Raw genomic sequence first — 13,420 nt, 5'->3', positions numbered from 1 at the left:
GGCAGCCAACCAGGTATATTTATTGTCCTTGACAATAAGAAAGGAATTCTGCCTTTCTTTCTCCATGAAAGCCATTGATGTAGCAATTTGAACAAATTTCAGCAGAGACTGGGAAGATACTTTTAACAAGTACTGTTATTTTAAATTTATTTTATTTATTTATTTATGCTCTGAATATTTCTCTTCTCAGTTGTCAGATTTTAAGAAAAGTTTGTTGAAAAACAACTCACTGTTAACTCACTGCTTCAAGAAAAAATCTTCACATTATCAGAAATGTAGTGCTAAAGCACAAGCAAACCATCACATCAGGATGTCTTACAAACTTAATGGTTTACATTTACATGTGTATACCAAAGTGTCCAGCTCAACTTTGTATGATAAAATGAAGATTCATTGATTAGCATTTATAAACATACATGTCGATATCTGCTCATAATGAAATAAAGATATTCCAAGTACACACACACACACACACACACACACACACACATACATAATGCTGAAGTTATTTTCTAAGTCTTGTGACAAATAGATGAAATGTTTTCTTTCACTGAAATGCAATTCTTTAAAAGGAAAAAGGCAATCATACTGAGAGACACACAATGAAAATAACACTTCCTGCTTCTAATTTCTCTACGAAACTAATGAAGTCAATCAGAGATAAACTATTTCAGTGTGAAGACATGCCCAGTTTAGGGGGATTTCTATTGCCACCTAGCGTCTAACTTTATAATGGACTGATTTCTGAACATGAAAACAGTCCTACAACTTGGAGCAGATTCTTTGAATGAAAAAGGTAATTACAACACTTTTCAATCAAATAATGTCTTAGTTCTTTAAAAAAAAAAAACCACTATTTCTTTATGAACCAGTAGTTATGTGAAGATAATTTTGCCCCATTAATTAATTTAATATGTATTCATTTTAAATCCTGATCACTGTCCCCACCTCCCAGTCCCACCTCCCAGGATCTCTTCATCACCATTCCCCTTCTCTTCTGAGAGGGTAGGCTTCCCTTCACCCTGGTTCTTTGCAAGGTTAGGCACAGATAGTTTTTAAAATCACATAGCAAAAACAAAAGTTTGTGGCAATCGTGTTCTCTCTCTCTCTCTCTCTCTCTCTCTCTCTCTCTGTGTGTGTGTGTGCGCGCGTGCGCGCGTGTGTGGGTGGGTGTGGGTGGGTGTGTGTGTGTGTGGTGTGTGTGTGTGTGTGTGTGTGTGTGAGAGAGAGAGAGAGAGAGAGAGAGAGAGAGAGAGAGAGAGAGAGTTTGTGTGCATGTGCCTAAGTGTGTGCACTCTGTATGCAAGTGCATTCATGTGTATGTGGAAGCTGAAAAAAACTCTAAGTGGTCGTTCTTCAGGTGGCTTTTACCACCTTTTTTTTTTCTGTTTGAAACATGTTGCCAGCCTGCAACTCAACAGTTGGCCGTGGATCTGCCTCTCTCTGCCCCCCAACCTAACACTCGAAATCTAAGCATGTGACACCACACCTAGCATTTTACGTTTTTGCATAAGTTCTGAGCATCAAACTCAGGTTCTGTGTTTACACAGCATCCACTTTATTCACTGAGACCTATTCATAGCTGCCAAATATCATTCTACTATTTGGAAGCAGCATTTTGAACATCCTAAGATATAAAACTCCTGAGATAAGAAATTTTAAAATTTATCAAGATTGTACCATAATTAACACCGATTTCTTTCATTTTCCAAGTCTATTTCTAAAAAAAAGAAAAAAAAACCACAACAACAATTTAGTTTGGATAACACATTATATGTACCTAAGGCTTTCTTTGCTTAGTAACTAGAATATAGTTTTGGAAGTTTAATAGTTTGTATATCATCGTAAAACCAACTCAGTTTTCTGCACAGCAGACTAAACACCCAACAACTTACTAATATAAGAAATCATATTTAACTAGTTCTAGCAGCACCATGAAAAGACCCCAGTGAATGTTTCTGGAAATACAACTCAACAGTGTGACAGTCTGATTCAACAGATATTTGAATAGTCACTTATTTTCCCTGTCAAGAGCATAATGCAGATTACAACTCTCTAGAATGATGTAACTTGGTGTTTTATTGGTCTACAGTATGAAGGTCAAAGACAACTTCTTTATAAATAGATGTCAGCAGTTGGCACAGAAGTGCCATACTCTAATGTCCTCATAAAAGTCGAGTTTTGTTTTAAAGTCAAGTTGCACTAACTCACCCTTCATTTGTCTAATATGGAGCAGACTGAAAAGGCATGTAGAGGGGATAATCGCCTCTCCTCTAAAAATAAACTTCACAATTTGACTTTGGCAAACTGTCCACAAAGAACGACTTCTCTGCTTGTGAGGTTCCACCTTACATTCATGGCTACTCCATTTAGTTTTGACTTTTCGTAATGTAACAAGTTCTGTGTGAGGGAAAGCAACAAGAAGCACGTGTGAGCCTAATTTTACATCTTCATAAATGAGAATGGACTGTCTTTTGGCTCTCTTCTGTAAGATACACCACAAGACTATGAACCTCTAAAAACCTAAAAAGCTGCTATTTGTTTGGACTGACTTGCAATTGTAAACACCATATATTTTGTTATGTGATCATTTTCCCCACGGAAGGCATGGTCTCAGGCTATGATCTTCTTAATCATGACTACCCACCAAAGTCACATTTGAGTCATTGCATGTGACCAAATGCATGGATTAAAAACCTGACAACAATGTCAATAGCATAGTTTATACAAGTAAAATATTAATTAAAAATCCAGCTGTTTTTATAAAGATAGTAACAGAAAAAAATGCAATAGTGTTACTGAATGGTCAGAGAGGAGGAAGTGATCTGTGTAATTCTTTCTAAAAAACATGGGAAAGAAAATGTTAGCTAGGCAAGGTGTTGCATGCCTGTAATTTCTGCACACTGAAAACAGAGGCAGGACCATGAGTTCAGAACCATCCTGGGCACGTTTGAGGCAAACCTAAAGTGCATGCAAACATGACTTCAATATAGGTAGTTTAGGAATAATCAAGCAACAATTATCATTCCCTTAAAAATGTGGGTTGTAGTTTATTTTGGTAATACATAGCTTTTCTTCAAGCTCCTTAATCTTTTCTTAGCTATTCCACAGAGACAGTCTCCCACAAGAACAAATTAAGAATAGCTCTTGATGTTTCCAGCATCTCAGACCATATAGCAAATATATATTTATTTCATCAGTTCTCTCAAGTCATGATTTTTAACTTGGAAATCCAATAAAAGAAACAAATTGTGTCATCATTAGTTTGGGCTACTGTAAAAAAATAGAATTCTATAGTGAAGATTTAAATAATGAAATTCTATTTCTGAAATTCTATTGCTGAAAGCTAAGACTGAGATGGCAGCATAGCTAGGTTTGGTGAAGGTTGTCTTCTGTGTTCTCATTTGGTGGACAGAGAGCATGAAAACAAACATCTCTCTTGTAAGGCAGTAATTCCATTCATTCTACTTGTGAATGACCCACTCACGATTTATTTACTTCCCAAATGCATCCCCCCAACCCGTACTAGCATGTGAGAACCTGGCCTTTGAAAACTTGTATTGGGAGGTGAAAAAAATACTCAGTTCACTACAAGGTTGTAGAATAAATCTTTTCAGGCCCCAAATATCACAGATAGGGGTGAGAGAATGACTAGGAAAAACTGCCTTCCTCTTTGTAACTCTACCTAACTTAGAGTCACAGAAGAAGGAAGAGCAAAAAGGATATTGGAATCAGTTAGAAAGGTATGTTTCATTATTGTTTTAAGATTTATTTTTAAATACATGTATGTGGAGGGGGTGGGGAGTGTTATGTATATTTAAGGGTAGTTGCTCATGGACACCAGAAGATAGCATTGGGTCCTCTGGTTCTGGAGTCACAGCAGTTATTAGCTGCTCCATGTGGGTGCTGGGAAGTGAACTCGGTTCCTTAATCACTGAGTCATCTCTCCAATCCTTAATTTTCATATATTCTTGAACATTCCATATATCATATAATGAAACATATCATATATGATATGATATACATACATACAAACCTCATTACCACTCACTAAGCTTCCCCTAGCCTTACCCAAATCCTCCCAACCTCATCTCCTCCCAACTTTATGTCTCTCCTCCTCTCTCTCTCCCTCTTTTTGATAGCCCATTAACACAGATTAGTAAATTAGTATTCCTAATGAGGCCATCCAGTGGAACAAACAAAATCTACCATATGTGGTCACACATTCAAAAGAGAATGAATCTTCCTCCCCCCAGCAACTACCAACTGCCTATAACTCCTCAGTAAGAGATGTGTCCTAGATATCATCTCCCCACTGATGGCAGAATTTTGAGTGGATGACCTTGTGTAGGTCTTATCAGGTATAGCCACAACAGGTATGAACCATACATGTGATAGCCATGTCAAGTTCAGAAGTCTGAATGTCACAGCCATTTTCTCCACTAACCAGCTCTTATAATATTTCTCTCTCCCCTTCTGCAGGGTCACTAGAGAGATCTCAGCCCTAAATGGGATATCTAAATAGTCTACATTTTATGTTGCCTAGCTCTGTTTGATGAAAGCCATACCATTGTCTGTGTTTTTATAAGCAAAACTAGTAAGTTTCTTGTTTGTGTATCTAGGAAACCCCAATAAGCTGTAATTACAGGAAAACAGTGAGAATAATGCCTCAGCAATGTTAATTCATATCTATGTATCGTGTAGGACATGTGTTCACATCCTCGTTCCCTGCAGTGTAAGTGATACCTGTAGGGGTTTAATAAGTACCAACCAGGTAGACAAGATTTTAAAAGACCCAGAAAACTTTAGTACCTATTGTAGGAGACCAAAATTGTAACAATCTACTTCAGAATTAGTACACACATCAGAGTCTGCAAACGTTCTGAGATTGATTTGTCCTCCATGTGAAAATTTGCTGAAAAGATGAAGAAGAATGAAACTCTCAAGTTGAGAAGATTGAGCAAATGAACACTTCATGAAAGCAAAAGAAACGTAAGGTCAAGTGCGAATGCATGAAAATCAGATAGAGTTCATAGGGATGGGAGGTGGTGTGGGGCTACCCAGATGCATGGATATAATCAGGATTGAAACTGACCTTGTGGAGACATTAGGTCCCAGACCAGTGGGATGAAGAAGTGGGAAGATAGAAAGACGCTGGAACAGAAGATGGATTTGCAAAGAGTCTTAGTTCTGGAAATTGACTGACTACATCCACCCACTATAAAACAACAAAAGCACCTCCTGGGTTCCTTCTGTCCAACAGCACAGTGAGAAAGATGTGGAAAGGAAGAATGTGTTTGAAGTGGGGAATTCATATTTACTTTCTCCGTAGCACCAGGCCTTGTGATAACCACCTTATTCTGGGACTCATATTCATAAAATCTTGAAAGTAACTAAAGAAAGGCAGAGTGCTCCTCTAGCTAGGGCCAATTCTGAATGAAAAAGTGTGACCCTCAGGTTTTAAAGGTTGTGCGAAACTAGAACTGCAAAGGGGAAGCAAAACAAGTTAGACCTGAGAAATAAAACTAGAATTAGAATTTAATAGAATAAATAAATAAATAAATAAATAAATAAATAAAAATAGAATTAGAGTTTAATCCCCATGAGTTGCATGGGGATTAAATGCAAAATATTAAACTAAATTAAATTAAAAATATTAAAATAATTAAAATTTAATTAAATTTAATTAAAAATTAAAGTTGTATTTCACAGGCAGTAATGCCACGGAACAAATGCAGAGGAGTGGCAAGATGAAAGTCACATTTTCAGTATGGTAATTGTTTCTGAGATGAAAGATAAATGTGTATGACAACCTTTAATTAAATGGGGCAGGGGGCTAGCTTAGGAGAGGAGGGCCCTAAAACTAAAGAAAGAGCCCCCAATGTGCCCTGCCAGAAGAGTAGAACTGCTTTAGACTTCACCAAAGTCACTAACTAGATGGTAAATATGGGGGCTATTTTGACTCTGACATTTATTCTTTTCATTAATAAAGAGATAAAAATGAGCAAAGGCCCTTTTAAAACTTATCATTCTTATTTGGTTTGAGCCTTCTACTTGGAAACAACTACATTATGTTCTTATTGATATTTCTGGCCAGAAAGTAGTTAAATGCATGCTTTTACTTAAATGAACTTTTATTAAATGATAAACTCTCAATTAGCAAATTCTTTGTAGCACTTACTGATTACCCATGTAATGCCTTTCATTTGTCTGTAAAGTTTGTGATACCATAGCATAGAATAATATAAACAACTCTCTTTTCCTTTAGATTGAGGAAAATACTATGTATTTTCAGATATAATCTACTAATCTACCTTCAAATTATTTAATGTCATCAATATGTTGATAATCTAAATGGGTCTATCACACAGTCTAAAGTTCAAAAGGCCTGCAAGATAATCCAATTCAGTTATAGTATAGATTCAGAAATAAAAATCTTCATTTATATGTTAATCTTGTGACTATAAATAGTAATAAAATAAAACTCAATCAAAACTTCTTTTATTGCTGCTCAATTGTTTGATCAAACTGTCTCTTCATAATGTGTGTAGTATTTTTTTATTTTTTATTGGTTATTTTATTTACATTTCAAATGTTATCCCTCTTTCAGGTTCTCCATCCACAAAGCCCCTATCCCATCCCTCCTACACCCTGCTTCTATGAGGGAGCTCACCCACCCACCCACCTACTCCTGCCTCACTACTTTAGCATTCCCCTACTTGGGGCATCAAGTCTCTACAGGATATACAGGATATGGTCTTTTTTTGTTTTTGTTTTTGTTTTTTTGTTTTTTTTTGTTTTTTTTTTTTTGTTTTTTTTTTTTTTTGTTTTTTTTGTTTTTTTTGTTTTTTTGTTTTTTTTGTTTTTTTTGTTTTTTTGTTTTTTTTGTTTTTTTGTTTTTTTGTTTTTTTTTGTTTTTTTTTGTTTTTTTGTTTTTCGAGACAGGGTTTCTCTGTGTAGCCCTGGCTGTCCTGGAACTCACTCTGTAGACCAGGCTGGCCTCGAACTCAGAAATCCGCCTGCCTCTGCCTCCCAAGTGCTGGGATTAAAGGCGTGCGCCACCACTGCCCGGCAGGATATGGTCTCTACAGGGTCTCTCTCCCCTTTGTCGGGTATTTCAGCTAATGTCACCCCTGTTGGGTGCTGGGAGCCTCTTGCTTTCCTGGTATCTCGGATTTTCTTGTAGTTACCCCCAAAGTGTATAGTAATTTTTTTAAAAAAATGGCTCTGGGACTAGAGAGATGACTAGGTGGTAAGGAGTACTGTGTTTTCTGCCAGAGAACTTGGGTTTAATTCCCAGCATCCACATGGTAGGTTACAATCAGGGGTAACTCCATTACCTGGGGATCCAACACTTTTTGTCCTCTGCAGTCACCTCACACACATGGCGGACAAACATATATGCAAGCAAAAACATTCATGGACTTAAAATAATAAAAAAATTTCTTTGTAAAATGAGCTCATTGCATAAAACTCTATGAAGAATTTAGACTTGGGTCTGTTGCTTAAATAAACTTGAATGAATCTGTATCCTGGCCTTGCCACATGCCATCATAAGCAAGTAACTCACATTCCACTAAGCTCAGTTTACTTGGCAAATGGTGTAAACATTTCTACTAAAGTTGCTGGTGGAATTAAAGAGGAAGTATCTGTGTGGGTTTGAATAAGAATGGCCCCTATTGGCACATATATGTGAAAGCTCAGTCATGAGCTTTCAGGTAGTGGAGCACTTTGGTAGAATTAGAAGGATTAGAAGGTATGACCTTGTTGAAGGAAGTATTCCTTTGGGGTTTGGCTTGACCCAGTCTCTCTCTCTCTGTCTCTCTCTCTGTTTCTCTGTCTCTGTCTCTGTCTCTGTCTCTGTCTCTCTCTCTCTCTCTCTCTCTCTCTCTCTCTCTCTCTTTTCTCCTCTCCTCTCCCACTCCCCCTCCGCTCCCTCTACCTCTCCCTCTTCCTCTCCCTCTGTCCCTCTGCCTAAAGATCAGAATCTAACTCTTAACTACGACTTTTGCGCCATGTTTGCCATGCCTGCTGCCATGCTACCATGATGATAATGGACTAAGCATCCGAAACTGTAAGCAAGCCCCAATTAAATGATTTCTTGTAAGAGTTGCCATGGTCACAGTGTTTCTTCACAGCAACAGAACAGTCACTAAGACATGTAAGTAAGGTGTGTGGTACAGGGTCTGATGCAGTCCACTGGGTTTTCTCTTTTCCTTTCCATGTTATTGCTAAGGGGAGTTGGTATATGTTGAGTTCTCCAAATTTGAAACATGCAATATTCTGATTTACAGACAATGCACCTCACTGAATAAATTACTTTTCCTGTTCACACTATGTTGTATTACAATGCTATCCATGCTGGTATTATTAGTATAACTTGCCAAATAAATGAATGAATAAGTAAATAGATAAATGTGTGAATGAAACAAGTTGATCACCAGGTCTTAGCTAAGACAGATATTTCTTAGGACTCTGGAGGTCTCCAGCTTGTTCTCAAACATGGAGAATTAGACCTTAGATAGATCAAATCTGGGAAACACCTTCATACAGTCTAAGAAAATATTTGTGCAGGATTTGCTTGAACATTTATCTCCGTAAGATAAATTGATTCATAGTTTGCATTGTATACTGAAATGGTTCTCTGCTTAAGAGCCACTGCCACAAACTAGGCCCAAGTCTCATAGTGCATTCCTTCTCAGAAAATAGCCCCATAGTGGTATTCTGCATTGAACACCATGGCTTATTTGTTGATGTCAATCCACAACTATTAATTACCTGTAAAAATCTCTGAAAGATCAGGGGCTCCTTGAGAAACGGCATTTGGATCTTAGGACTTTATTATGTTGTGAAAAAAATTCCATGTTAGCAATTAGATCATTTTCCATCTATTTGTAACCTGTGATGTTCATGTTAGTGTCGAATGCAGTCTTCATTTGCTTCTGAGCAACTTTTAATGTGCTATTTCCCTGCTTTAATTATTTTCTAATGGTTTTCCCACCCTAAGAATGTTTTAAATTACTAGAGCTTTTATACATGAAATATTATTAATGTTAGCAAACTTGAATACAATGCCATACTACTTTACAGAATAAGGCTCTGGACTTAGACAAACCTAGGTTTTCATCATAATGTCAACCCCCCCCTCCCCTGTTAAACTTGGTTCAGTCTCTGTGATCTACTGGTGTTCAGTGAATTTCGTAACATCTCTCACGGACCTGTAGAGTAGAATTAATAAGTGACTTTAAGCAAATGCTAAAAGCATACATAAGACTAATAAGTCTGAAGCACGTAGCGATTAGTTTTGCTGCTGTAGAATGATACTAGGGTTGCTGAGGGTCCTCTGTGAAATGTAAAAGCTCACCAGAACAGCTTACATTCCTCTTGGTTTTCAGCAAGATCATCTTGGGTTTACTCAGGAAAGCAGTGTTTTCACGCTCCCAATCTAAGTAGCTGTGCTGAGCCCAATTCTTCTGCTATTCCAAGAGTACATCTGAGCCAACTTTGTTAAATCAGTGTCACAAAGCCTGTGTGAGTTACATTCTTGTTGTTTGCAAACCAAAGGTCACCCCCATCGCATTAGCCGAAGATCGCGTTCCTTCTTTGTCTGCCTGCCACCTCCATCCCGGCACTGCCAAAATTAACCAGTCCTGTTATTTAACACTGGTGCCATATTTCATGATGTACATTTTAAGCTGGGGTATTACCACCAACATGGAACAAGGAAACACATTCCCATTTCTGTAATATTTATGTAGTAGCTTGTAATTTACAAAGCACTTTCACACGAGAAATTCCTGCCCCATCCTATTCCCCTTTATGTACCAGATTTTCCTTATAACCAGCTAACAATTATTGGAAACAGCTCAAGGGGACGTGGATAACAGAAGGATGTGGTTATCATGGATTAAAAGCAGAAAAGTAGTCATTACGTTTAATAATTTTTGAGTGTTCACTAACCACTGAATTCTTTACCCTGATTATTCTCATTCACACTTCAAGCCTTTTCTCAAAGTCACTGTTATTTATCCCATTCTACAGATATGAGTCAAAGACAAGAAGGGGCTCACCCCCAAATCAGCAGATGACCCAGTCTCTCAACCCAGACTATAACAGAGATAGAAACCCAATTTTGCCTGAGTCCAGAACCAAAATCGTTCACTGTTGTGAAAAACAGCTGGCCAGTCATAGAAAGAAACACTTCTTGCTCATTGAGCTCCTGAAAGCAGCTCTTCGAGGGCAGCCATTTCCAAACCGAATGAATATTATGTGTTCCTACCACAGCATGCTAAACCAACATTGACTCCCATCAAGTAGAGTTCGGGGTGCTTAGAACTGAATAAGAAAAAGCATTGCTCTATGATCTCAAGATTCAACAAGAAGAAAAACGCATCTGTGGCTGGCGCCCGTAGACTTTGGGAAACATAATCCTGATCAAATGGATAAAGGCATTAGAGTGAAAAAGGAAATCGTTAAACTGAAGTGATGGGAAGTGAAAAGGGTCAGAGGCAGAGGGAAGCAAGGATGAACTGGGACTATCTGAGGCTCCCGTTTTGTTCACTGCGGGCTGCTGGTACAGATTTGGGAGTCAAAGGTGAACCATGGATTCCATACAGACGATTCAGTCTCACATGTGGAAGTGAAATTCCAAGAAAGAGCATACAGAAAAAAAAATTGCTTTGATAGATTTGCAAAGATATTAGCCAGTCACCCTCACCATAGGGAGAAAAAAGACTTTAGGAATTGCGTACCTGGCATGGTCTGCCGGATTCACTCCGCAGATCACGGGGTCACTCTGGTTGGAGGAAAAGCACAGAAGGCATCATGTTTCTGGCAACATCTTGCCACTCTCTCCCTATAAATACTGTATTCCTTGATCCACAAAGGACCATTGTTATTGTTGTTGTTGCTGTTATAAACTCCAAAAGCACAAAGTTTGCATAATCAAAAAGTGACTGAAGCGGTCTCTTTCAAATGTTGCAATGCTGCACAAAGCTCCATCAAAATTGCTCCCTGGATAGAGTGCTCATCAATTCACTCTCAAGGAGATAGTCCATGTCCGATCCATTAAGTTGTCCCGAAGCAAGGAATTTATCATAATTTATTCTAGGATATTCTTAATTGACTCTGTTGATTGTGCTTGTGTAAACAATGTCTGCTGTGAGCGGAGGCTGGGTGACTGAGTGTTGGGATTGGCGGGGATCTGCAGTTACCATGAAGCGTTCTGTGCTCTCTCTATCAGTACAAACTCCAGGGTTGTCTAACAAGGGGATCAGTAGTCACAGAGAAAAAAAAAAGGAAAAGAAAAATGAGGCTATTTTTCTACACAATGTTAATGGGCCACTTACTGAACTAAATCTCTTCAGCGGAACAACGCATAATGTTAAAGACTATTGAAAAGTAGTTTGTGTGTTCAATAGGACTATTCTCATTTAGAAAAAAAGAAAAACTCACAAATTTGTACAGGTGAGCATTGAAAGCTTGTCTTTAAAATATATTGAGCAAAAACCCAAAAGAAGAAAAGCAATGGTTAGCTTTCCTAAAACTGTAATAGAAGCTGTCAAAATCAAAAAAACTCATTTATTCTTAGTTTTCTATATTCCTACTAACCAAAGCAATAGGAATTTATCATGCTCTGAGAATGCTGAGGATTTATTAAAATTAATGACACCTGGCTATTCTGTTCCCTCAGCAATTGTCCTACCCTGCCCCCACGCTTTCTCTTGCTTCACATCAAGCCATATGTTTGTGGTCGCCATTCTAGTTATTTTTAACCCTTCACCTTTGGGCACAGATATGGAACTGATTTTCTTGAGTCAATTTTAACTTTGAACTTTGTTGTATTTCAGAGTAACTGTGTCAAAAATCTTGCTTGAATATTTTTAACGTTGTTACAAGAGTGTCTTGACCGGTTGCTACCTGTTCTCTGTTACTCCCACCCTTCCCTTCAGGGAAAAAAAAAAACCATATAGCTTTGGTTTTGTGTTTGTTTGTTATAGAAAGCTATGAGCCAGGCTAGGTCAGCATGCTGAGGCTTTTTCTAGCTGACAGTAATAGAAGTCTGGAAGAAAATTTTATAAAACAAAGAGAAAAGTTTATGCATCATCCCCAGCACCACGTTCTCCTGTCTCATTGCCATAGTTCAAATCAATTCAGACTTCACTCTGCTGTCGCCACTAATGCTATTCATTTCCTTTCTTTTCAATAACACAGCTGACTCACTGAATGCGTTTCTAGCTAACCTGATAGTGAACAATGATGACTGAATGATACTGTCACTGCTATGCATCACAAACATCTAACTGTCATGTTCCAGCTCCATAATATGGATAATAGGCATATAAAGATGTCATTGATGGACAACCCAGATGGTACCATGTGTAAATCTTGCTGACAAGTCTGACAACCTGAGTTTCATCTCAATAGGAAGAGAACTGATTCCTACAAGTTGTCTTGTGGCCTTGACAAACATGCTGAGAAAATCACATGCCCACAGACACACACACAGTGAAAGAGAGAGAGAGAGAGAGAGAGAGAGAGAGAGAGAGAGAAAGAGAGAGAGAGAGAGAGAGAGAGAGAGAGAACAGTCCTGCTTTTATGCTATCTTCATGAGACATCCTCCCAATGTAAGAGTACAATCCATGGCACTAACTATTCTTTTCCATCGGACATTCCATGTATTATTGCATCCTTCCCCACTTTTCTTTTGCAACCTTCTCTTTCACAGTGTCACGGTAACCCAGTTACCTTGAATCCTTTGTAAGCTTTGGCATTGATAAGAACTTGGTGTTCCCCCTATATGATTTTATCTATAACTGTGTTCTTTCCTATCAAATATTTTCTCAGTCTTTGCTCTCTCAGAGTGGGGACATGTACACACACACACACACACACACACACACACACACACACACACACATCTTTGTTTCCTTTTCTCTCCATTCCTCTCCTTGAAAGACTGCCATTATGAGGGAATGTAAAGAGTCTTCAGATCTACCTAAAAGCAGAGAAATAGAGTATAAGAAGACAATATAACCAAGTCCCCAGGATGCTGTTGAAAGCTATATTAGAATTGTTCTAACTTTCAACAAGTCCTAATATCTAGGAATAACAGCTCCAGAAATCTTTCCATACTCTTTACCTAAATAAATCACATTTATTTAAGTTTCTAAAGATTCTCAGAATTATCCTTAGTCTCAAATTTAAAAAAAAATTCTTGATTATTTTTTTCTTTCCAATTCTTTCAATATAAAAATGATCTATAAGTTCTTCAGAAAGATAGAAAGACTTATGGCTTAAAGTAATTTCAGTAGATTCATACTTGCAGCATCGACAAACATGGTATTTTGTTTCGTGAATGAATCATTCTGTGTAAGTGTGTGTTAGTCAGAAATCTTAACTTAATATCACCATCACTTCT

The 13,420-nt window shown here is 37.8% G+C and overlaps 1 long non-coding RNA gene across 2 annotated transcripts in view; it reads right to left on the bottom strand.

The window, feature by feature from the left end:
• Positions 1 to 11,074, bottom strand: part of LOC143434616 (uncharacterized) — a 175,162-nt gene extending 164,088 nt beyond the window's left edge. For both annotated transcript variants that reach the window (XR_013104238.1, XR_013104239.1), the window contains exon 1: positions 10,752 to 11,074. This is a non-coding gene — a long non-coding RNA (uncharacterized LOC143434616). The remainder of the gene's footprint in view (positions 1 to 10,751) is intronic.
• Positions 11,075 to 13,420: the final 2,346 nt, after the last annotated feature.

This window comes from Arvicanthis niloticus, chromosome 16, assembly GCF_011762505.2.
Source record: "Arvicanthis niloticus isolate mArvNil1 chromosome 16, mArvNil1.pat.X, whole genome shotgun sequence".
Taxonomy (NCBI): domain Eukaryota; kingdom Metazoa; phylum Chordata; class Mammalia; order Rodentia; family Muridae; genus Arvicanthis; species Arvicanthis niloticus.
This window is presented reverse-complemented; position numbering and strand designations above follow the sequence as displayed.